This window comes from Poecilia formosa, unplaced genomic scaffold (genome assembly GCF_000485575.1).
Source record: "Poecilia formosa unplaced genomic scaffold, Poecilia_formosa-5.1.2 Scaffold124, whole genome shotgun sequence".
NCBI classification, from domain to species: Eukaryota; Metazoa; Chordata; class Actinopteri; order Cyprinodontiformes; family Poeciliidae; genus Poecilia; species Poecilia formosa.
The window spans coordinates 802,691-827,769 of record NW_006800063.1 but is presented as its reverse complement, the minus strand read 5'-3'; positions in this window follow the sequence as shown (position 1 = coordinate 827,769).

Here is a 25,079-nt window from a genome sequence, read left to right as displayed (position 1 = left end):
TATTCAGCTTTACCTGTATAATTATTGTAAAAAAAAAAACTACAATGGTGTTCACGCAATGTGTTTACCTGTGAGAGTTAGCTCATTTGTGGTGGAACTTTAAAGAAGCTCCTAATGTCTGTAGGGGGGGGGAACTATCAGAAGGGACAATGACGCTAATCCAGCTTTAAAGTACAAAACGTGATGCTGAAAAATTGTTTTGTTCCTTTCATCCCAAGGTCAGGCACTTTGAGCACAAACAACGGCCGCAGCCTCACTGCAAACTCATAAAGTAGCAAGGCACATGAATTCATCTACAGCGGAGTGTGTGTAACACTGTGCTCTTTGTATCTCTGCGTCTCTCCCGCTGTCCTTTTAAGACATTGATTTCTCCTCATGACAGACTGAAGGCTCTAAAAATGGACAAAGATGGAGTGATGAATGGCTGCTGTCCTCAAGAGGGATGCTTGTTTTCTTGTCTCTCCTTGATGAGGTCACAGAGAAGACTCTGGGTCACAGGTCATGGAGCCATATAGACCGACATAAAAAAAATAAAAAAAAACACAAAATAACCTCACTTTACTCTGTTCAATAGGTCCACGGCTGCAATTACCTATAAATTGTTCCCATTAACCATGTCAACCTTCATATAAACTCACTTTGCAAAGAAATCTGTCGTAAATATAAGCACGAATATTGTAGAGAAAATAAACAGATACAGACATTACATGCCTGCGGGTTTAGTACAGCAATATTTAATAAAATCTGCTCAGTTTTTCGTAATAAAGCGCTGTTTGACGGTGACATGTGTTGCACGCCGTGTAACCTGGAAATCCCCACGTACGAGCGTATGTGAATGCGTTTGTGTGTGTGCATCCAGGAGCCAAGGGGTCAGCGAGCAAGGGGCCAGGGAATGCTCAGGGATCTCAAAACCAAATTCCAGCTAGACAAAGCGCCGTCTGTACAGTCTGCAGCATAAAGGCTGGAGGGATGCTCCGATAGGTGAAAACGTTGTCCTCTCATTCTGGTCTTCTTAAATTCGCTCTGTTGTTGCAGAAATAAAGTTTAACCCTTTCTTGTTTCTGTAAAGTGGAATCCATTAGTTTACCAGTAGCAAAATTGTCAGTGTTGGGGCAGCGAGGTGTTTACGAGGTGATACGTTGCATGTGGAAGCATGTGTTTCTAACGTCTTGTGTAAATTATATTGGTGTGTGCGTGCGTGTGTGTGTGTGTGTGTGTGGTCAAGTTATTATGTCTGACTGTGGAACGTAGAGGTCAGGAGGGGCTGACCTTCCCTGAGGCCTCAATCCGGTGCAAAAAGGGGAGGAGAGGAAAAGAAGCATCATGGGAAACTGAGAGCAAGCTGTTTTTTTTTTTTTCCTGCAGTAAAAAAGCGGTTTTCAAAATTATCCATATGCTTTGAATGCTTTGACATTTTTCAACGCATTTTACTGGGACGTTATAAGATATAACAACATAATGAAGCACCATAATTCTCTTTAATGAATAATTGTCAGGTGACAGGAGAGTATGAGGATTCCATTTGCAAATTGCCAACAATTTCACCCATTTGCTGTTATACCCCTCACTAAACCAGTTGACATGGCAACTACCCCAAAAGTGGCCAGGAAAAAACCCGCTGTTTAAAAAAAAAGTATGTTCTGTTTAAGGTGTACCACAAAACCATGTGGAGCACACAGCAAATTTGGATGAATGGTCAGGTGGGAGCAAAAACACTACGCGTAGTCAAATATTAACACTGCATGCCACACTGAAAAGTGACACACAGTGGTGGCTGCCACCATAAAAATCTTGTAAATATCCCGTATTATGGCGACATTACGGAGCACGGTGGGAAAAGGGGTAAAAAAAGGTAGTTTCCCGGCCAAAACGGGAGACTTGACAGTTATGCTAACTTCATCAAATTGCAGTTCCACAAACTATTGAAACTGGTAAAAATCCATTACTTTCCTTCCACGTCCCAAGGATGCACCACTTTAAAGTTTTTTCAGAAAGTAAAACATTTCAGCACCGGATCTTAAGTTTTAAATAGCACATGAAAACTAAAATAAAACACCTCACACAAACGTGCAGCAGTCACATACTGTGCTATGTGGATACACCTGCACTTCCTTTGTCACTGCTATTTGATGCCTTCGTTCTCTTGGACCTTTACCGTTTTTTTCTTTCTTCTGTGCTCTTTGCTCCTCCAAACCGTCCTTCAGACTAAACAAACGCCACTTGGCTGGGAACGGCTCTGGATCCAGATGCAGTTCCTCTCTTTCCGTTACTCGCTCATCCTTCAGTAACCACCTCCCACCCCCACAACCACACACATCTAACCCTCTTGACTGACCTTTGACCCAGCACCTTTCCACCTTCTCTGTCTGAGTGCAGACACACCTCTCTTCGCTCTCATTCAGTAAAACCCATTCAGTTCCTCAGTTCTGAGAAAGTTGAGAGCTGTCTGTTGCTCTTCTTCTCTGGTCAGTGTGTTATTTCTCTAGGGAGCCGGTGGTCACTGCATCATTTTGATACCTCAGATTTGTTACAGAACAAGTAGAACAGAAGCCACCACAATGGATCGGAGTGTGGTGGACCAACGGTTGAACACAGGCAGGCAAACGTCTCCCATCGATCTGTATTTAATTATTGAAGCTAATATTTTAGGAAATAACGGAAAACCACTGCAACTGCAGTTTGCTGCATCCTAAATGCACTAATTTGGGATATTGTGTGTTGTTCCTCCCAAATCCTGTCCACAAACGCAATACATCGTTTCACACTTATGCTTTTCTTTCCACAGTCTTTCATTTTTCTATAGTCTTCTTTTGCACAAACATAAAGTATGCAAATTCATACACATATTACATTAATCCAAATGTAAAACTCATTTAAAGATGCTTAACGAAAGTGCTGCAGAGTTCTGAAACGGATCAAACCAACAAATACGCACACAGATTAAAATTAGTGTAACAAAATATAAAATAGCATAGAGTAAAATGTAATACAATGAGTGTAGTTCAATAAAAATACAAGCAACAGCATGTCAAATGTCACATAGTCTTACTACACTTTAAATCTGCTATTTTTTTCTGTCTTACATCAGCTGAGTTTTTTTAGGCAAACACAACTACAACAGAGATGTCTGGCAATATTGCGCATTATCTTGTTTGGTAAAAATGGCTCACCAGCAAGAAGACTTCATACGACTTAAAAACAAACACCATCAGGTTTGACGTGAGAGAAAACTCATCTTTTACCGAACATGAGAGACCTTCTCACACGGCGAAGGACCAAACGAGACATATGAAGAAACACTCATGTTTAGACAAACATTTAAGCTTCCTCTTGATATTAGGTCATTACAGCCGAGAGCCTTCATGAAAAAAAAAAAAGCCAATAATAGACGAACTACTAGTCCAAAATGTGGCTCCCTGGTTTATTTCTTTCAACTTGCCAAAGGGCTAATGTCAAATATTAGTACAACTGCATCTCCACTTCCCTGGAGCTTAAAGAGAGCCACCTGAAAATTCAGGGCCACCCTTCTGACCTTTTTCCTCTTAGGTCTGGAGTTTTTTCCTCCTTAACCGCCGCTTGAATTCATCTGCAGAAATGTGCGTGTGTATGTGAATGTATGTGCGGAAAGATCTCCAGTGATTCGTTGAACCCCGCAGCCAGTCTCATTTCAGCACTTTTCTAAACATCACCTCTCAGAGCTCATTCCCGGGATAAAAGACAACATGGAAAGAAAAACAGGACAGCAGCAGAAAAAGAAGGAAATGTTATTTAAAAGGTACCAGACCACAGCATTTTCCACTGATATTATATACTCCCCATCCACTCCAAAATATATATGGGCCATGGTCCAAGAATGTGAAAATAAAACACACAGACTCAACATCTGGAGCAACCTGAACAAAACCTTCATTTAATCTGCACTGAATACAGCATTCTGCCGTTCCACCTCTGGCCTGTCTCACTAACCCACACAGAGTCACATACGGTATATTCAGATCCACGTCGACTTCAACAAGACTGCAAGTAATTACATGAATATGAATCTCAAAGCTGTCTGTACAAACACGGCTGCCTGAGTGCACGGGACAGCTGAAGGATGTTTGCAACACGGAGTCATGAGGTTTCCCTTAATGGCATTTTTGGTTTCGTAATGCCAAAAAGTGCATTTCCTACAGGAAAGTAAAGCTGTAACAGAAAAAGTAACCCAATACAAAAAAAAGCAATCGGGCACAATGGGAGCCCAACAAACACAACTTTCCAGAGAGAGGAGGATTTTCTCTTGTAACATTAGCGAGGAAGAATTCTAATGGGTGGGAAGATAACAATCTTTCCAGCAGTATCAAACGCACAGATGCACAAACAAACATTGAGGCACACTTGGAGGGAACCTGAGAGATGACAGAGCGAGAGCCTGAGAGTCTGCTCCCAGAGATAGAACTGTCAAGCCAGGTTTACAAGCACAAAGATGTATGTGTATGCGTGCACAATATGTGTGTGTGCGTGTGTGTGTGTGTGTGTGTGACATACACGCTTGTTTCATCTTTGTAAAGGATCAGATAACCTGTAACCTGCAACCTCAATCCAAGCTCGAGAAGTGATGGCAGAAGACACAGACATCAAAACGGAACATCACTGACAGCTGTTTATATGCACCACAGGCGTCCTATCAGGGACACCCTCTCTGACTCTTTTTTTTTTTCCACACACAAACACACACGGACGCACACGCGCGCGCGCGCGCGTGCATGCCTGTGCAGAATTATAGTGTGAATATCAATAACCCTGGACCCACACCATGAAAAACAAGTTACAGCGAATGAAAGCTGACATCTTGAGCAGCACCTGTAAGACACATTGAGTAACCACATTTGTGCCAACACGGGGTGATGTATTGGTGTCCAGAGATGTCTCTCGTGTAATTTTAAAATCCATTCTTCCATTTTACATTCGTTTGTTGAGGTTTCAAGTTTCCTCTAAATCTGTCTGTACGGTTTGATCGAGAAAGCGGTTTCTCCTGTTTGGTCTTTAAAAGTGAATCCCACTCCCTATAATACACACGTGTCAGCTGCAATACAGTTGATAGACTGGGCTATGGTCTATAATCTCTGGATGTTTATTTTAGTTTTCATAATAAATGCAGTGTGGAGATGTTTCTCTAATGACAAGGGAAAACTGTTTCCAAAGTAAATGTTTTTGCATGGAGGCTTTACAGCTGTATATTTGAATTAGATACGGTGTGATGTGCAAAACATTACATCACATACTTTCACCTTTTACTCCCTCGAAACATCATGATTTATAAGCAATTTTATAAAAATGAGAACAAATAAAGTTGAATTTTTCCTAAGATGTTTTAGAGTATCTTGGGACTTAAAGCATATCAAAAATCTGTCCTACTCAGACAAATCAATGCTTTTGATAAAAGTAGTCAAAGGTCAACCTCACGAATATGTTCTTGGCCTACATCAACAAAAAGCATCTAGAGTGTGTTAAATGTGACAACTGGCACATGTTAAATGACAAACCGCACCACACAGATCCTGAAGTTGCAGTTCTCATGCAATATAACTTGGCTTTGCTTGTTTAGTGCAAACCAGAGTCTGGAAGTCCTTCAACACCTGCCAAAATGAAGACCGCCCCAGGAAACGAGCTGTGGTCAATTTACCTGCAACGACTTGTACACTTATTGCCAACCCTTCGAGTCGACCCTTTTTGTAACTTTCTATTGAAAAGAATCAACATTTCTGAGTAAATTATCCAAGGCTGACATATACAGTCTGGGTTGAGACAGCAGACTGATAACAGTCAGCATTGAGGGAAATGCACATCTGGAGCAAAGCTGTTTTATTAATTAATGTTGCCTTTAACAGACGGGAAGACTGTTCAGTTGTGAGTCTCTGTAACATGTGTCTCCAAAGGTCCTTGCCTTAACTTTCGGAATTAATGCCAGATCTGCATCTTAGGAGTCTGGTGTCAGGAAAACACTTCAAGGAAGGATCATTCAAAGCTTACAAAATCCTTAAATGTAGATGAAATCAACCTGGAAAGATGTATAAGGCCAGAGCAGGGACCTTGAGTGGTAGCTAATTAAATTCCTAACCCTGTTAGTGACTAAAATGAGGAAAAACAAAAGATGACAAGGTTTGCTGTTCTGCAGATGTGCACCAACATCTTTTTCTTTTGTATGTAAATGTAGTAGCGAAACCTCAGTACAACACACACACACACACACACACACACACACACCTCTAAAGCAATCCAATTTGGTTTCACCAACACACTCTGTCTTTCTGCTCCTCACCTTTTCATCCTCTACTCCTGCTATATATTTATTTCAAGTATGAGCTTAACCATCTCATTGTCTCCCGTCCACTTTTTCTCCTGCTTCAGTTAATTCATAAACAATGTCATGATTGAATATTATTAATTCACATCAGCTCTCCCTGATGATTCATTACAACCCTTCAGACAGAGGGAACAGGAAACGGGTATACACACAATATGAGACTCGAGCACAAACTAAAAGTTCACTTTAGACACAAATTTCCTTTTACTTCCTTTTGTCAAAGTCTGACATTGAGTCCCAGACAGACACAAACACATGTGGGTTCACGCATTATTACTGCTACTTTGAACCAGCTCTGGTCGGGTGTTGGTGCGAGGTCAGTGGCACAGTAAAACACAGAAATGGAGAACAAACTAAAGCGGAAAGCTTTTTTTTTTTTTTTAAAGGCCTAATCGTAACAGATTGATTTTCAGTGTCACCTTCTCAGTGTCTGAAAATGTGTGTTTATTGTGTCAGTGTGTCTGCAAGACGTTCTTCTGTAGAGTATGACGGAGACATCTCGACAGTCAAGATATAGTTAGAAAGTTGTGGTCATGGAATGAGAAGCATGTGATTAAGCCATATAATAAATATAAGAGACTTCCCATTAAATCAGAAGATCTCTAAGAACATATTATGTTGCAAAGGCAGTGGAAAACTGAAAAAGATTCAATTTAAAAAAAAAATCACCTTCATTGAAACTGTCTTTGTTTAATATATTCGCTTCACCTAATGCAAAGAATCTGAAGCTATTCTCATTTTTTCCCCCTGTAAAATCCTTAACATATTATTTTATTATATGAGCATTTAAAAGGAGAATGTCACACAGTTAAATGGTCATACACACAATCACTGTTTAACATCAGCCAATTAGTGGGAAACAGAGTTGAACACTTTGCAAACTGTGAGGTGTGTGTCAGTCGATAAGAGGTTAAACCCAGGGTTCAAATATAAACAGCTGGATAAGTCACAGTCAATACCTTCCATCCCCTGGCCACTGGTCAATACTTCCACAGCAAAGAAAACAGAGACACACACTAGGTATCTGTGTTCCTGTTCCACAATAAGGTTTTTTACTGAATATGCTCATCAGTTCGTACGCAGACAATGTACCGAGTTAAAAACGTAAAGTTGTGTGACAGACAGCTCAACTTGTGAGGAAAAGAAATGCCTTCGTTTGTCGACAGTAAAAAAAACGATGAGAACACAATAAAAGAAAATATTAGACATCATAGCAACATGCAGTTGTCGTAGCTGTACAGGGAACAGTGTGGCTAAAATGCTCGCTTAAAAAAAAAAAACGTCTTAAGTTGCTTTTTAAATGCATCAATGGAGTCCAGCAATAGTCATAGTGTGGGAGTTCAATCCATAATCTTGGTCCAACAACCTCCTAAAGCGAATGTGAGGGACCATAGGTAGTTTCTGCTCTGAAGATCTCAGACTACAAGAACAATTGTCAAGGTTTAATGCTACGCTGGTAGTGCGTTGTAATCTGTGCCCGCAAATCACTAAAGCTAAAGCAGCAGCGCTCCTGTAGGAGAATGACACTCCCAGGGTCAGTAAATATAACTTACGTAAACAACCTGATTCACTGGAAAGGGACACAACTAATGTCCAGGTAAAGTAAAAAGGCTTCAGGATGAAAATATTTTGCATTTATATTTTTTAAAAAAGGGTCCAATGCTATATAATTCATAGCAGTGAATTCAACTTTTAAGTTTTACTTTTTTGATGCAGATTTCTTTTTTCGTAGCAAGCCAAGAACCAAAGACTTACATTCTGTTGTACAAAGTTCTAAAGAGGAGAATATTATTCTTGTGTGCACGTACACGTTGACGCACGGTGTGTGTTCACCTCAGTGCTAAGCCATAGAGGAGATGGACTCCATATGCATAGTGTTTTCACAGCCCTGAAGGAAATCATGACCATAGCAGAAAACCCACGACTTATTTCACTAAGGCCTCATTTGTCTGTGCCCCTGTGTGTATGTGTGTGTGTGTGTGTGTGTGTGTGTGTGTGTATGTGCATGAGTCTGTGAGAGACAGAGAGGAAGAGACCATGGTGTGTGTGGGCATGTGCACTATTTGTGTAAGTCTGTGTGTGTTCCTTGAGTAATATTTTGTTTCTATGCTGGCATGCAAAAAGTGTATCACACCCACTTTCCAACAACCAGCACAAAATGAGGATATACATTTCTTCCCCTTTGCATACAAGGACGTTATAGGTGTGCGCACAAGTTCTCAGTTTTTTTTTTTATATAGATATGCTAGATATATGACCTCTCTCAAAATCAGTTATCTTTAAAAAATAATAATAATTCTGAATCTCCTGATCCAATAGGCCTTAGATAAGGTTTCAGTTATTTATCACAAATTTTGAAGCAGATTAGGGATTATGAGCAAAACAGAGCAAATGTTTTAATTTGGTATTGCAGGTGTTCTTTTGGTTACATCCAACAAACCATTACGTATCTCAAATGCACTTTACTGACATATTAAGATGTGTGGTTTCATGTGAATAATAACGCACCATAATCTTGCTAAGCATATGACATTGTTTATTTTTTTATTTTTTTATTTGCATTGCAGCAGAAAGGAAAAATACATGCTATACATTTGGCACTGATGTAGAGTTTATAGAAATCCTATGAAATTGTTGACCCGAAAATATTGGTACTTCATTCCTTGTAATACAATGCAAACAAACAGAATGTAGTGATAAGATCAACTCAACTCGAAAAGAGAGCCATCACTGTAGCAAACAACAATGACACAGTTCATTCTGATAAATGACATATCAGAATGCACAAAATATATAATAACTGCTGGAACATGAGGTTTTCAGTGTTTTTCAGATCTTCATAGCCAACATACATAAGATGCGTGCGACAGCCAATGCCTCGTGTGTTCAAATTGTCCTCATACGTCTCGGTTATCGAAGAGCAGCATCGTGGGAGAGCGTCGCCCTTAAGTTCTCAGCATAGACACGCATCTATGACCATTAGCACCTAGACACAAATTCAGAGTGGATTTGTTGATAGCTTCGGATGAAAGCTCCGGTGGGGCTTTATCATTGTGATTAAGTAGGGAACCAGCAGCTATCACTAATGGCAAGCTCACAAATACTGTGAAACCAGAGCCTGGCTAATCTTGTACAGCAGCAGTTTAAGCAGGGCACACGGCTCCATTAGTCCAGGAGCATCATAAGCCGTATTAATGTGCGTTTCCTCTGCAGTCGTCTTTGTGCCTATTTGCCTATTTTTTGAGGAAAGTGGAGCTATGGGGAGGACAGCTTTTGAGGGATGTGAGAAAGGTTAATACGGACAGATTTGGGGTTGAGCAAATTAAACAAATGGGACATAAATTTAGGATGTACATCCACTCCAGCCATTTCGGAGAGACGAGTTGAAAATGTGGCAGAGCTGCAATTTATGAACTAGACAGAGTGACATCAGAGAGAGTGGTGGTGATTACCTAAAGCGGCACAAGTTTGGGACATAGTTGGTCTTTATGATGGAATCAATAACCATTCATGCTCGGCTGCTTGGGAAGCGGCAGCTTTTCCTCTGACGCATACAGATCGATACAGACGATTATCACAGGTAACCTTTCCCTTTCTCACCGTGATCCTGAGACCACCAAACATTTAGTTCAATATTCTCTGATAACCAGCTTTACATTAAGGCACTTAGAGCCAAGGAAGACGTTTCCAGATTCCAACTAAATGTTTTTAATTAGAGAATGTGGCCAGAACGTGTTGACAGAAAGATTTATAAATAATTTATCACCAACACCAATCTCATTACGAATGCCATCAAAATTGATTTGGGCTTCCCTTTTGTGCACTCTCACGGTGTTTTCCTTTTATTAACTCCTAATTATCCAGCATGCTACCATTAGCATTGATGGAAGCAACAAATGCCGTAAATTTCTATCAGTTTTTGAACTGTGTGTTATTTTGCGTTTTTTTTTTTTTTTTGCCTGATGATGCCCTTTTTGCCCCAGGTTGAGTCTATGTCTAAGGTCAATCTCTCTTTCTCATTAGTTCTGACCCCGTGCAACCTACTCTCATCTGTGGTGACACGCAGGTCGAAGCAAACACGCTAATTACGGGGAATCGGAGGTGGGAAGTGTCAGTGTTTATAGGCTAGAATGAGGCAAACAATAATTTAAAAAAAATGATAAACAGAAACGCACGACACCGGGTCATAATTCAGCTTTTCTCCACCAAATACTGCTGAATCCTGCAATACAGCAGGTCATCCGGTAGTAGAAACCATGGCTGCCTAACAAATAACACACATTGAAATACAAACACCAGAGTCCAAATAGATGCCGTGTTTGTGTGTTCAATGTGTTTTATTTATATTTCATGTGACAGGCAGATTTTTCTTTAGAAATACAAATCTGAAAAGTGTGGTGTGTGTTTGTATTCACCTGTTTTTACTCTGGCACTCCTAAATAGAATGGAGTACAAGCACATACATTCTAGGTGTGACCTAATTGGTAAGTACAGTCCATCTATGTGTAATCTAATCAGTTTATTCTGTGCTCCAAAGGCCTCAGAGTCTGGCTAGAGAGCATTTGTGCATAAAAAGCCATAGTCCTAAGAAAGTCATAGGAAATCCAGAATGCTTTCTGGCAAAGACTATTATGGGGAACACAACATGCAACAAAGGTCAGAAGATTGAAATTTAACTTTGTAGCCTTCACCAAAATGCTATATGTGGTGGAAAACTGCATTGCCCTGAACACAAAATCACAGTGGTGAAAATGGTGGTGGCATGATCATGATCTGGGGATTCTTTTCTTCACCTGCCACAGAAAAGGTGAGTTGGTGGGAAGATGGATAGAGCTGAATACAGGGTAACCTCAAAAGAAATCGGCTAAAGAATGCAGCAGGATTTAGAAGGAGGTTCGTCTTTCAGTAGGACAACTAACCTAAATGTCTAGATAGAACTACAATAGGGTGGAGTGAGTCAAAGTATATTTGTGTATTACAAACAATAAGCAACACCCATCAGTTTCTAGATACACAAAAGACTTGCGGATGCAATTGCAGCAAAATATTGTTTTAGAAAGCATAGAGATGGTGGTAGGTGGTTCAATACAAACATTTTGAAAATGTTGCCACATGTAAACAAAACGTCAAAACCACATATCATTTTCCTTCCACTTCACAATTGCACACTTTTTTTGTGTTGGGCACACAATCCCAGTGAAATACACTGAACTTTTTTGTTTGTAACATGAGAAAATATAAAAGCTCAATACACATTATTGGATCTGAACTGCTGTACATGCAAACACTGTCTAACAACAGACAAATGTAAGACGTTCTCGTTCTCTTAATCGCAGCAGCATCTACTTCATACTGATTCAAAACTTGTACAAAAACACAACCCAGTGCACACAGGCAACATGTAACATATCTACCCAATTCAGAATACCCTAAAAACAAACAGAAAACAATTTCAGGGATATGTTTTTTTTTCCTCACAGGAAGATCAGACAGTGTCCATAAAACACCGGTCAGAATGAGTTATATGGGGGAAGGGGGGAAAAAACAACAGCTGTGGGCCCTGCTCTCTGGTTCAAACTCTGATGGATACACATGTAGGATGTTTGTGCACAAAGATGTGGGCATTTATTCTCCAGCAAGGTTCCTAAATCCCTCGTGGCAGCATGTTCTGGAGCAGAAACGGGAGGGAGGAAGTAATGGTGAACAACAGAATTGTTTTTGTCCATTCAAAATGTGTAAGAAGCGATGTATATTCCTCTTTTTGCAGCCAGCCATATGCTTTAGGAACACTAAAGCATATGGCTGGCTGCAAAAAGAGGAAAATAGGTAAGGAGACGTAAGGAAGATGGAGAGGGGCAAAGATAACGAACCATTAAACTTGGCACTGCTGTCCAAAATCCTGAGGAGAGAGAGATAGAGCATCTTTAAACACTGTCATTTGACTTTGAACAAAGTGACTTTTGAAGTGAAAGAAGCCGTTTCCCCCTTTTCTCTTTTTTTTTCCTTCTCTTTTTTCCCCTTCCCTCCACATTTTAATGCTCCCTGCTCTATCATGTAAATCCCCATTCAAATTAGTTGGGCATTAGAGCCCTCAGCAGTAATGTCAGAGAGACTGAATGAGATGGGGGACTTAAGCACCTAACGAACAATGAAATTCCCAAGCCTTGGGACAGGACAATTAAGAAGCAGGCTTAGCCAATGATGAAAATTTATTGCTATCTAATACATATTTCTATTTTCTGAACACTAACCAATTTGAATGTGATTAAGGGGGGTGGGGCGCTTCATTAAAGAGACGCTGGCTCTCAGAGGTCGCTGGGAGAGGAGCCTTTTGATGTTAAATTACAAATACGGACAAGAAAGACTCTGCCATTGTCTTTTTTGGGGCTCAAGTATTGTTTTCTGTGGTTCCCCTTAAACGGGTTGGTTAACCCCTTGCTGGCCAGGAGAGATGCTAATATGATGGGCCTGAGGGAGTAAGGAGAAGGAGAAACCGGAATGGAGAGGGCTTTTAGTGGGATAATAGACGAAAATAAACATCTTGTCATTTTATTCCTACATGTGTTTATGTTTTTTGTTTGTTTTGTTTTCCTACATATGTCATGAATCTGATGGCTGTTTAAGAAGGAAAAGCACATAAAGAATGGAGCCAGCTAAACATTGCCAGATTTTTGTGGACAGCTGCTTAATAACATTGAGTGAAACTAAGAGTTACCCAGATGTCCTTCACTTTAACACTTCAAATTTAACTAAGCATATCTTGTGGATCCCATAAGATGTACTGTGGCATACTTGTGAAGTGGATGGACAAGAAAGCATGGCTTTTTGCCAGTTATTGCAAATAAAAATCCATAAGTTGTGACGTGGTTTTGTAGTCGGTCGTCTTTATCTTAATACCCACAAATTCCCCAATGTAGCTGCCTCTAAATAACCTACTTAGTAAATATTATACATCTGTGTGTTTTAGAATGTCAATACAAATACAGTTGTTCAGTTTAGTCCTCAGAGTTTCCTTAAAGAACATCAGTGAAAGAAAAAAAAAAGAAAAAAAAACATCTCCTGGATACCAAAGGACACAGCAGGCAGCTCAAAAATTAAGCTTTCTGTTCAATCGTTAATTCAAAAATTGAATGAGGACGACACAACTGGAAGTCTGCCATGACGGGGCCATGTGAACGGATCAGAAAGCAGCCCAGAGAACCATGGTAACTCTGCAGGAGCTGCAGAGATTCAACAAATGAATGCAGGTGAATCTACTCCACACCCGACCCTAATGCACGCATAGAAAGAGGACAGCTGTGATCGAACAAAATCAACCATAGCTGTCCCCGGTGCTTAATTTAAGAGTCCTCATTTAAGTCTTTCTAGAAGGACTTAAATAAGAAGCTTCATTTAAGTTTTCCACAAGCCATGTGGAAAATACAACACAGTTTTATTTATTTTACATAATGCTAATTATATGACTGCATGAAAAAACACTATTTGGCAGAACAGCAACACCGCACAACCCCGTGAAAGACTTGAAAATTGAGGTTCGCAGGCATTCTCCATTCAATCTTACTGAGGCGCTGAGCTATTTGCAAATACAAATGGACACAATAGTCACTGCGCAGACAGTTAAAAAGCTGGCAGAGACTTGAAGTTAGTTTCTTTCTTTCTTTTTTTTTTCTTTTGCTATTTGAAGCTAGTTCTACAAAGCGTGATCTCTAGAGGCTGAAAACACAACTGAAAAGACTTTTACTTTGTGTTGGTCTCTCCAAAAAATGCATCAAAGTTTGTGGCTGTGACATGGCAAAATGTGGCAATGTTTAATGGTTAGTATTACTTTTTACACAGTACTGTATCTATCAAAACAGGTGCTTTTTTTATTTATTTTTTTATCTTTTTTCATCCTACCAATCCAACACCTGCAAGATTATTCACACTGCACCTCCATCAAAATCCAACCAGTCGGGTCATGGTGGTCGACCCATGCTCCGAAACAAGCATGAGAGAAATAGCACAATCAGAAAGTACCATCATCCATGTCAAATATATTTTGGAGCAGACGTGAGGATCCTAGAAGACTCTGCAGGAATTCTCTGGAGAAAGAGAACAATGCTTTTTTTTTTTTGTTATTGAGCCAACCAGCTCAAAGGAAAGAGCCATAATTTGGGTCAGAGATGAAAACAGCAAGCAGTGCATATATCTTATCCCCCTGCAACACATACCGGGGCTAGATTAATTTGAGTTAATAGATGCATTCTCAGGCCCAGTTTGGAAGGGATAAAGGACAATTTCATTAACTTTCTTTATATTTAATGTTCAATTAGTTGCGGGTATAACAGAACCATAATCAGATGGAAATATGGGCAGGAATTAATGCCCCGGCAGGAAGAAGAAAGACCAGGGGATTGGTATGCACCCAGTGCAAGCTCACTGTTAATGTGCGTTTCTGTATGAGGCCCAGAGTTGTGTGTCTTGAGAATGCATTACCCAACGCTCAGCGTGTGTAGAATTACAGCACAAAGGTATTAAAGCTCATAAATATATCTGCTTTTCACAGAGATTACATGAAATATTTACATAAATACACAAATATGCGCACTTGTGTTGGGTAGTAAATGCCAGCGGGGAAGGAGAACGAAGGAGGTTTGTGACAGTATAAAGAGAAAAATGAACAGCATGGAAAATAGAAAAATCAAACGCTTTATTGTGTGGGTGAGGCACGCTTTTATCATTCTGATAGGCAGCATTTTGTGTCGAGTGTGTGCGTCTGTGTCTGTGACTGATGCGGCGTGTTGTGTTGCGTGTCACGCTGAGTGATAGGATTACTCATTTTCCCCTTAGCAGAACACAAATCACTCTTTTATCCGCCATCATTGAATCTTTCCAGGGTTAAGTGTTTATGTTCACAGCTTCTTACAGTGCTGCGTGTCTGTGGGTGTTTGGCTCCTTTTTGCATATTTTGTTTGCGTGCTCAGCAGAATGTTCTTTCAGAAGAAAAAAAAAATTGAGTAAAGGCAAAACTAACTGACAGTGACAAATTGTGACATCTCGTCTCACTTTCCCGCAGAACGGAGCGAAGATCTCTATTAATTGCTCACGCCGCACACAGACACAAAACAACCTGAGATGCTGAAACTAAAAGAATATGAAATACTGCATTATACACTGTCAGACAGAATTACTGGCACCGCAGCAGTCTTGTGCAAAAAGTCTTGAAAAATATTGAAACAGGAAGTTTTTGAAAAAAAAAATGGGGCATGGTTTGAAAACAATCGTCTTCCCTTTGAATGTTAACAAAAAAAGGGGATGACTGTAGATTAGGGTTAGGGTCAAACTATTTCCATCAAAGGAGAAGAAGTGGAAGTGGTTCAGGAGTAGAAATACCTCGGAGTTCATTTGGACAACAGGCAGGACAGGAGACACAGTGTCTTTTATTTTATTGTTTATTTGATAGGGACAGATACAAGAAATATAGCAAGACAATCTGATCCCTGCATCACCATCTGACGCTTTGCATTGCATTCAAGGTTTGGATGCAGTGGATTGGCCAAGTAAGTCCACTCTCTAAAGTTCTCCACTCTCTGTCATTAATCTAACCCAAAGGCCACGTTAAGCTTGGAGGTCTGCAGCTTTCAGCTCTACAAATAGTTGGTGACCTCTGTGCACTACGGACCTCAGCACTTGCTGATCGATCAATCAATCAATCAATCAATCAAATTTTATTTGTATAGCACATTTCAGCAGCAAGGCATTTCAAGGTGCTTTACATAATTAAAAAAATAAAAACAGCATGTGAATAAACAGTAAGAAAGAGAAAAAGATTTTGGAAAAAGAAAAAAAAAAGATAAAAACATACTTTTGTTACGGAATTTAAGCGCCAGTCGTTGCCGGACTCCTCTGTCCGTTTGACACGTTGTATTATCCAGGCCCCGTCGTCTAACAGGACAAGGTTTCCAACCTTGGAGCAACAGGCTCCGTCCACCTATCACGCGAATTTTTGCACTAGCACTGATCTCGCTTGGTGGTTTTACATGCCCTACCACTTTGTGGCTGAGTTGCTCTATCGTTCCCAATCACTTCCACGTTACTGTACTAATGTAATAAGTGAATTTAGTGGTGAGGAAATTTCACTGCTGGACTTATTGCATACGTGGCCTTCTACCAAAGAACCATGCTGGAATTTACTGAGCTTCTGAGAGAAACCCTTTTTTTTTGTTTGTTTTTGTTTTATAGCAAAAGCGTCTGCATGCCTACAGTAGACGCTACATTCATGGCTGCCGATGTGCTTGGCAGGGCTGAATACAAAGACTTCAACATGTGTATAAGTCACTACTTTTGACATTTTATACATTTTAATAAAACTAACCGACCTTGGCATGTTGCAGTTGAGACTGGGCACCATTTCTTAAAAGTTATTAGTAACTTTTCTTATAAAGACACCTTTGACTTGTGAGTAATTGTTGAGGGTCTTTAATGGAAAAAAAGGGTCATAAATACTGCTGCACTTTATTCAGACCCAGAGAAACAACAGAAAAAGTGATTTAAGATTAAAAAATTAAATATTCGTCAGTCAAAAAGATTTAGTGGATAAGGCCCCTAGTAAGTCATGGTTACCTATGATTCTTTTGTTGTTTGTCCTGTTAGATTTGCAACTTGTAAATGCTCCATCTCTTTACCAAAGAACAGCAGCGAAGATTAAAATCTTCGGCAGCTTTTGTCTGCCAGAGAAGCAGAAGTCCGTATTAAAAGGACACCGTGCGAAGAAATCTACCCAGTTCTTTTGATTTAATTTCATTCATTTAATTTATTTTACAACCCTTTCACTGTTTGCAACTCTGACAGTGACGTGTGTGGGGCGACTTATCAAAGGGAACAACAGAAAGTGAGACCGAGACTCCAAAAAAAACCATAACCGCAAAATGCTAAATGTGTATATGCAGCGCGCTTTACTTCAGAATTAATTAAATCTAAATAGAAAAACATTTCTGATAACAGTATTTGTATTTCATAAGTTTTTCATCCCCCTGCCACAATAAACTAGTTATATAGCTTCACATAATCGCTAGTTTTAGTCATTTACAAACGCAGTGTCCTCTCTGTGTGTGTGTGTGTGTTGGACTTAGTGTTTGTGGGCTCCATCTGAGCGAATTCCTGCACTGCTTTCAAACAATTTCACGCTCTAATTTCAAAGCCCTGCTGCTTTAAAGATTACAGCGGGAAAACTGAGGAAATTCTGATCATTTGGCTAAGATCCCTTCTGAGTTCATTAGCTGCCCACGTTAATTAAAAACAAACAGGATAAATTCACCACAAATGGATTTTTTCGGTGGAATCTTGCCAGCGATCCAATAACAGCGGGAGAGGAAATATATAATTTCAATTACAGTGTAAGCTGTCTAAAGCTGGGGTCAGATTTAACCCCTCTCCGCTGAACTTCAGGGCTTCCAAGGCTGTGTCTTAGCGAGGCCATTGAGGGACTTGAACACAGACGATTACTGAGGTAATTTGGCTGAAAGCCCACTTGAATTGGCCCGGACCCTCGATAATATCAGCTCCACAATTAACCAACAAAAACAGATAACCTCCAAATCTCTGCAAGCCATTGCAGCTATAATAGCTCGCAAATCCTGCTCGGCACCCGCTCGCTCGTAGACAACAGGCAAAAACTGCACGCAGACTTGTTTGTGCACGGGCAGATACGGCGCGGAGCAACACACTCGCAAAGTCACACAAAAATGCTCAAACAGCCCCAAATACACTGCAGGGATTTCTGTCCAATTAACATGCATGCAAACCAATTTAGAGCCCAACAAGATGTTTTTGTCTGACTGCTCCAGGGCAATTTAGCACTTCTGTTTCCACACAAGTCTGCCACTGGGGGAGGAGGAGGTGGAGTGAAGAGGGGTTAGAAAAGTGGAATGGATTTCTTGATTAAAACTGGCCTTTCCCCCCCCTCTCTTTGCGTACAGACGCGCAGGGCTGCGGCTACGCACACGCAGCAAACATGCAGCGAATCCATATGGCCTAATACAGAGGCAGCATCATTGTTAATTTCCTTTGTTAGCCGTCTGCTCTCCCGGCCAATTTAATTTGTGGTGGTGTTTTTAGTGAGCGGTGGGCAGGAATTGAATTAACAGACGTTTGTTCAGCAGCACATTCCTTCTGTCTCTGCCTTGCTGTGTGCGTGTGTGGGTGTGTGTGTGTCACTTTTACATACTGTTCAATAATTGGACTTAGATTACTGTTGATGCGAATGCATGATCACACCAAAGCCTCGCCGCAGCAAGAAGTGTGAGGGGAAATTGTACCTGTCAGTCACACCTGACTTATCTCTTTGCAACACGCTAAAGAGGGGAATGTGCAAAAAAGCATTCGGGAAAAACAACAAGCAGCTTCAGTCAGCTTTACTGTAGATCCTGCTTTTCCATTTTAGTCACAGTCTGAAATACTACGTCTCATCCAAATTAGCCAGTCACAGTTTAAACACAGCTCAATATGTTTAGACATATTATTCCTTTAGTTTCAATTTGTTTTAAGAAGAACGGGAGACTTGAAGTGTGGAGTAATGCCCCAGCTTCCCCAATCTGTTGTTGCCAGTCTGCTGTGTTTGACGACTGACGGACAAAAAATAAAAAATAAAAAATCTCCAGAACTTTTTTTTTTTCTTTTTGCTTTGTCATTATACATGAAATCCCAAAGACTATTAGCTGGATAACATCGGAGTTTGATACAAATTCTAGCTGCAAGAGTCAGCATGCCTTTCAGCTGTACAAGCAGCTTGCTGCAGATTTCTGAAATGAATGAAATAACTTGTTAACTTCTTGCTCCCCTTTCACCAAGTATTGCTGCTAGCTGTCAGTAAGCTGCATACTATGTCTGAGGGGAAGGGAATTCTCTTTCTCTCTTGGTTGAAAAAGAGAAAACAGCTGTTTGGAAACCTTTCTGGTGCTAAAAAGTACAAAAAAATGTTACTGGATACAGTAAGAGTTCCACCTATTTTTTTTTTTTTTTCCAAAGTAATGCTCTTTTGACCCAAGGGCTAAAGTAAAATTTAAAGTAAGAGTCTCCTTCCTCAACTTGTAGCTGTAGGCTGGCAGTAAGCAGTGAATAGTTGCTGGAGAACTGAAAGATAAGACAGTTGCATATCTGAAAACTTATGCAGGTATATTAACTTAAGTTTCCATCCCATAAGAGGGCCTACCATCTTCTTTCACTTTTTTAACTTCAATAATTTAGGTGATGTAAAATTCAGACAAAGTAGCAATAATACTTCCATATTATTTTTTTTTGTATTATTATTATTAAAAAAAATTAAATCATGTTTACATTTTTCTTCTTTTGTTGATGTTTTTGTGATTTGAATTGTGAAACTAGGGTATTTTTGCCCAAGGTTATCATAGCATCAGAATCTGATACCAGTCCATGCCCTTTCTCAATGTGTCAGACACACAAACCAATTCAAACCTGACGAACAAGAATCACTTCAAGTTGATTGCTTCATAGCAGATGAAACGCTAAATATAAGACGCAAGACAAAACAGGCAAGAGCGAGGACTTCATAAACAAATAAAACAAATATGTTATTTAAATGGGCCACCTTCACGGCTCTTTCTTCCTCGGCGTTTCATAACGTAATTAAACCTATAGTCGCTTTCAATTAGCTATCTTTCTTCGCTGTGTGTGCCTTTATGCAAAAATTAATTAGTCAATTAGACAATTAACATGTGAGCGGGCCTTTGTGTTAACGAGGCTTTTACAAGCTGTGGCAACCCTGCAGTAATGACAGACTGGCAATAGATGCCATGGGACTGTTTCACAGCAGACGGATCCCACATAACCGGGCTGCGTTGCGGAGGCACACTCTCAGTCACGGATGTCAGATTTTAGCTTGGCTCACATTCACTTTCTTCCGTTTTCCATCACTGCATCATATTCAGAACTACTGTTTACTAAATCTTTAAAACACAACCTCTTAATGAGCGATGTGACAATAGATGAAACTAAACAACAAATTGAGTGTCTTCATTGCAGGGGCAAATCTGACAGTTTCAAAGAGAGGACGTGCAATTACAAACGAATTGCCAACCAGCGCATTTTCAGTTGAGGAAACCAAACAGTGTCATCAGCAATTATTATTATTAGTTGGATTTTATAACCATGCCTCTCTGCTTATAAACAGTTTTTATATCCGCTGGGAAAGCTTTAGATTTGATTTAAAAAGAAAAAAACAAAAAAAAACGAACAACCACTAAGAACCAGGAGAAGTCACTTCCACTTTGACAGCTGTCAGGATTGCAGCCCTTAAAGTCTGTGACATCCTTCACCTCAGAATGGGGTGAAGGATTACGTTAGAAATGGAGCTAAAGTGGAGCAGATGAGTACAGAAAAATTAAAATAAAAAATGGAAGAACTTTTGAGTCATATGTTAAAAATTTTGCGTTCAAAGTTATCAAACTGAGTCTTTAAGCCTGTCTTATGCTTGACATCTCAATTTTTTATAGGAGCACTTGAAACGCTCTTGATTTGCAATAGTCTTCTTCTAAATGACAGGTGTCACTGGTGGGTACAACACAGCTCCATGCAGCTTGAATATCAGTAGAGACGGAAGATTGATATATATATAAATACATATAAAGCGGGACTGCTCAAATAAATATTTCATCAGTATTTATTCACAAAACAAAAATACTTTGCGGTAGATTTGTGTCTGTTTGTTTGTGTTCTTGGTTTAATGTCCAAATATTATATTTTAGAATTAGAAAACTGATGAAAATTGAAACCATGCAACAATAAAAAAAAAAGCAACAGCAATTGTTTTCCAAAGCAGATATAAATTTAAAATGCACTTATAACACGCCACTCCAAATCAGGAAGAAAAAAACAACAACAATATATTGATGATGATAATGTAGCTAATGGAATCACAGTGTCTAAAACCGCATGATGTCTGCTGCTGTAAAGAAAAAAAGTTTTGTTAATTAAAAAGACCTAATTGAAATGTGTCAGATGAAAGAGTGGACGCTTTTCAGTAATACAGTAAAACGACTCGCTTTGCCAATAAGTAGTGACATCCTTGAAAGCAAGATTTCTCTTTATTTACCAAAAACAATTTCTCTATTTCCGAGGGAGGACCACACAGCACAGTTCATGCTAAAGTAGGGTCAGCTAGCAATGGCGGTGACTCAGGAGTCATCAAGCAAACCACAAAGTGTCATTTATAGGCAAAGTAAAAATTAAGAAAAGGTGTCGTTTCATTAAGCTTTCTTCTTTTTTACGTTCCCTCTTCCTTTGCATTTTCTGTAATAAATCAATACAATAACCATGCTCTTATTATGAGAGAATCCAACCGATCCTCTTATTATCTGCTGTAGCACCACCTGGAAATTTCTTAGTGTCTGAGCCAAGTAATGGATTGTCCGTGTATGCAGGAATGCACAGTGGGATTTTTCAAGGCCCAAAACTGATGTAAACTAAAAGAGTTAGAGTTGTGGTACAAACTGTGTGGTCTAACAACATTTTTGACAGCTGTTATGCCTTTAAACTGTCTTGAGCAAAACATAAACTTACACTTGCAGGAAACAGACTTTCAGCTACCATTTACTCGTTTTACACAACCACTGTGGGCTGTTCTGCTGAAAGACTTTTTGGGACGAAAGGGAAATCTGTGAAACAATGCTGCTCATAACTGTAGTAAAAAATTTAATTTCCATCTACGTGCTGGCTAGATTTTAGCTATTAGGCAAATATTTTTTTTTGCTTCAAGGTCTCATTTACCACGGGTGGTAGACTGGTCACATTGGCTTACTAAATCCCAATCTAGTAAGCCAATGTGTGAAGTCTCTAAGCTACTGCTATCAGACCACATTTCTTTTGTGATGTAAAATATTAATCTTATGAACTCAATTTTAGGTTGGAGACTTAGCTTTCATGATTTTCTTCCAGGGTGTACACCGCCTCTTGCCCATTGAGTGTTGGAGATAGGCACCTGTCACCGTGACCCTGCACAGACAAGAGGATATAGACAATGGATGGATGGATTTTCTTCCATGTGCGATTTTCCTTAATGTGCGCAACATATGTGATGTTATGACTTTTCAGTAACTTTCGAGGGAATTCTTAGTTGCCTTGTGTTTACTTTTTCATTCTTCTTTCATTCTTTGTTGTACTTTTTCTTTTTCTTTTCTCTCAATGTTGGACATGGAAATTCAATGTAACCCAAGACACAATTGTGAAATGAGTTTCAAAATTATGGAATGTGTCCTTTAGATGTCTGGAACATAAATGTGGGGCCAAGATACCGTAATTAGTCAGACATAATTGCTACAACCAATAGAACCTAGAAATCAGAACCATAACCTTACCTTAAAAAAAAAAAATAAAAAAAAAAAAAACTTACCTATGACATTAAATACACATCTCCACCCATGAACATCATTTTTGTAAATCACATAAACTTTCTTTAGGCACTTTTAAAAAAGACGCAGCCTTCCCTGACTTTGTAAACAGATTTAGCTTTTCCTGACTTGAGTAATACCTGGACCACACATACACACACTTTCATTAACTCTGCAAACCCTGAACTCATGCTTCACACAGCAGATGGACTTGCTTGCTTATTTTACTTCAGTTTGGTGATTAGATGTCTTTCACTGGATGAATCAAGTATGTTGGGACTGGCCTGGAGTCAAGCCAGAAGTCCCTGTAGACTTCTAATGTTGCCTCTCTGAGGCCCTGCACTGCACACTGTTCCCGCTAAAAGCGCCGGCCCATCCTCTATTAGGCCCAGACCACAAATCACAGCAGTTTATTTTTACTGTGCATTGTACACAGACACACATCTCCCTCATGAGTCACATAATATGCATGCCCTTTCTTTTTTCACCCAGACACCGAGGGAGGAAAAAAAAAAAAAAAAAAGGAAAACAGTGGAGCTGCATCGAGCCTCGTCTGTTCTGTGTCTGTGTATAAATATGGCTCAGAGACAGCAGTAATGGCTCCTGCCTCAAATAAACAGAGAACAGAGAATGCTCCCATCCCTGTTTCTCCCTGACCTAAATCACGGCTGGACAGACACCCCATTTCCTCACGTTGGATGTTTTTAAGAAGGCCAGCGCGCCGCTACGAGATCCGTCTGCGTACAGCTGCGTGCTTGAGAATAAAAGGCAGAAAGACAGAGGGAGACAGACCTGGTTTTGATGTATTCCACATGTTGCTTGCTATCCAGACACAACAACTCCTCAGCATTAGGAAGAGGCCACGAATGAAAAACAAGAGACAAGGAGACGTTTCTGCTGGCGAGTAGAGAAGGTTATCGTAGGGGTGACCTCATGGGGCGGAGGTGGAGGGAAGATAAAAAAAACCAAAACAAAACATGCTTTTGGGAGAGGAAGAAAAACGGAAAGGTATGCACTGCTTACAGTTTCCATCTACCGAGGTAGAGGATATATTACGATTGGGGAGGTCACAAAAAAGGAAGAAAAATGAGGTCAGTTAGGGTTCATGGTAAGTAGCCATTTGATCGCCAAAGAAACCAAAAAGGACCTGTCATATCAGGGGTTTGCTCACACAAACCGACACCCATAAATGCTAACATGCACATTACACTGCTAGCAGCGATCCGACGGTCAGCGAAGAGTGCCCGCCTCCTTGAGAACGTTTATTTTCCTGTTCTGTCAATCTAAACAATCCCTTAAAAGGGTATGCTGATGTTTATGGGCCTTCACAGAACGAATGCTGCCTTCCTGACCTGCACGTTCAATCACATGCGCACACGCACACACAAGTACACACATTGGAGTAGGCACTGATAAGCATGCCAATATACACACTCTGCAGGAGAAAAAGAAGCAAGTGCTTGTAATGTAGACAGAGTACAGCAGAGGAAGGGACCAGAGTCAAACTTAATGCCACTGACATAACAAACACTCATCCTGCTCTTTCACACATCCTGTTTGGGATGCAAGGTTTTATTAACACACACAAGTATGCTGACCAGACAGGTTACTCCTGTCAAATTTCGGAGTAACGAGATAAATGAGAAAATGCAGAGGACTTCTTCTTCTTCTTCTTCCATGAGGAAACAGACAAAGGCAAGAAGGCTGTATATGTGCGTGTGTGTTTGCCTTTTTTAAGGCTTGTTAAAAACTTGCCTGCTCTGCTTGGGCTCGAAAGCCACTCAGACAAGCTGTGTTTTAGTGTAAACACACACAGTGGTTTTTCCCCTTACATGGCAATGCACTGCCAAACTGTGTTTGTGTGTGTCTTTGTGTGTTGAAGATGGATGATTATGCTCATTATTAACCTGCACAAGTGAGATTTGTGTTTGTGTGTCCCTGCGCGCGCATGTGCGTGTGGACTGCATAGTGCTTTATTTATTGATTCTGACAGTGTGCCACATCCCACTGAATACAGGGCCATGCAAAAAGTGTCCACATCCCTCGAGTCTTCACAAACTTTCTAACGATACAACTTTTAAACTTTACAGTGTTTTAAGGCACAATTATTTCACTGACCATCAGAATGTAGCACACTATTTTGAACTGAAATGAAAATTATGATGTTTGAATTTTATGTTAAAAGTAAAATCTATTCCATTTTCATTTTATCAGAATACATTCTTCTTCTTCTTCATGTTTACTGTGTCCCATGCACATCTTTTGGATATTTTTAAACAAGACTTGTAGCTTTCTTTTAACAATGCATTTGTTCTAGCTAGCACAAAGACCAGATTTGTGGAACGCCTGAC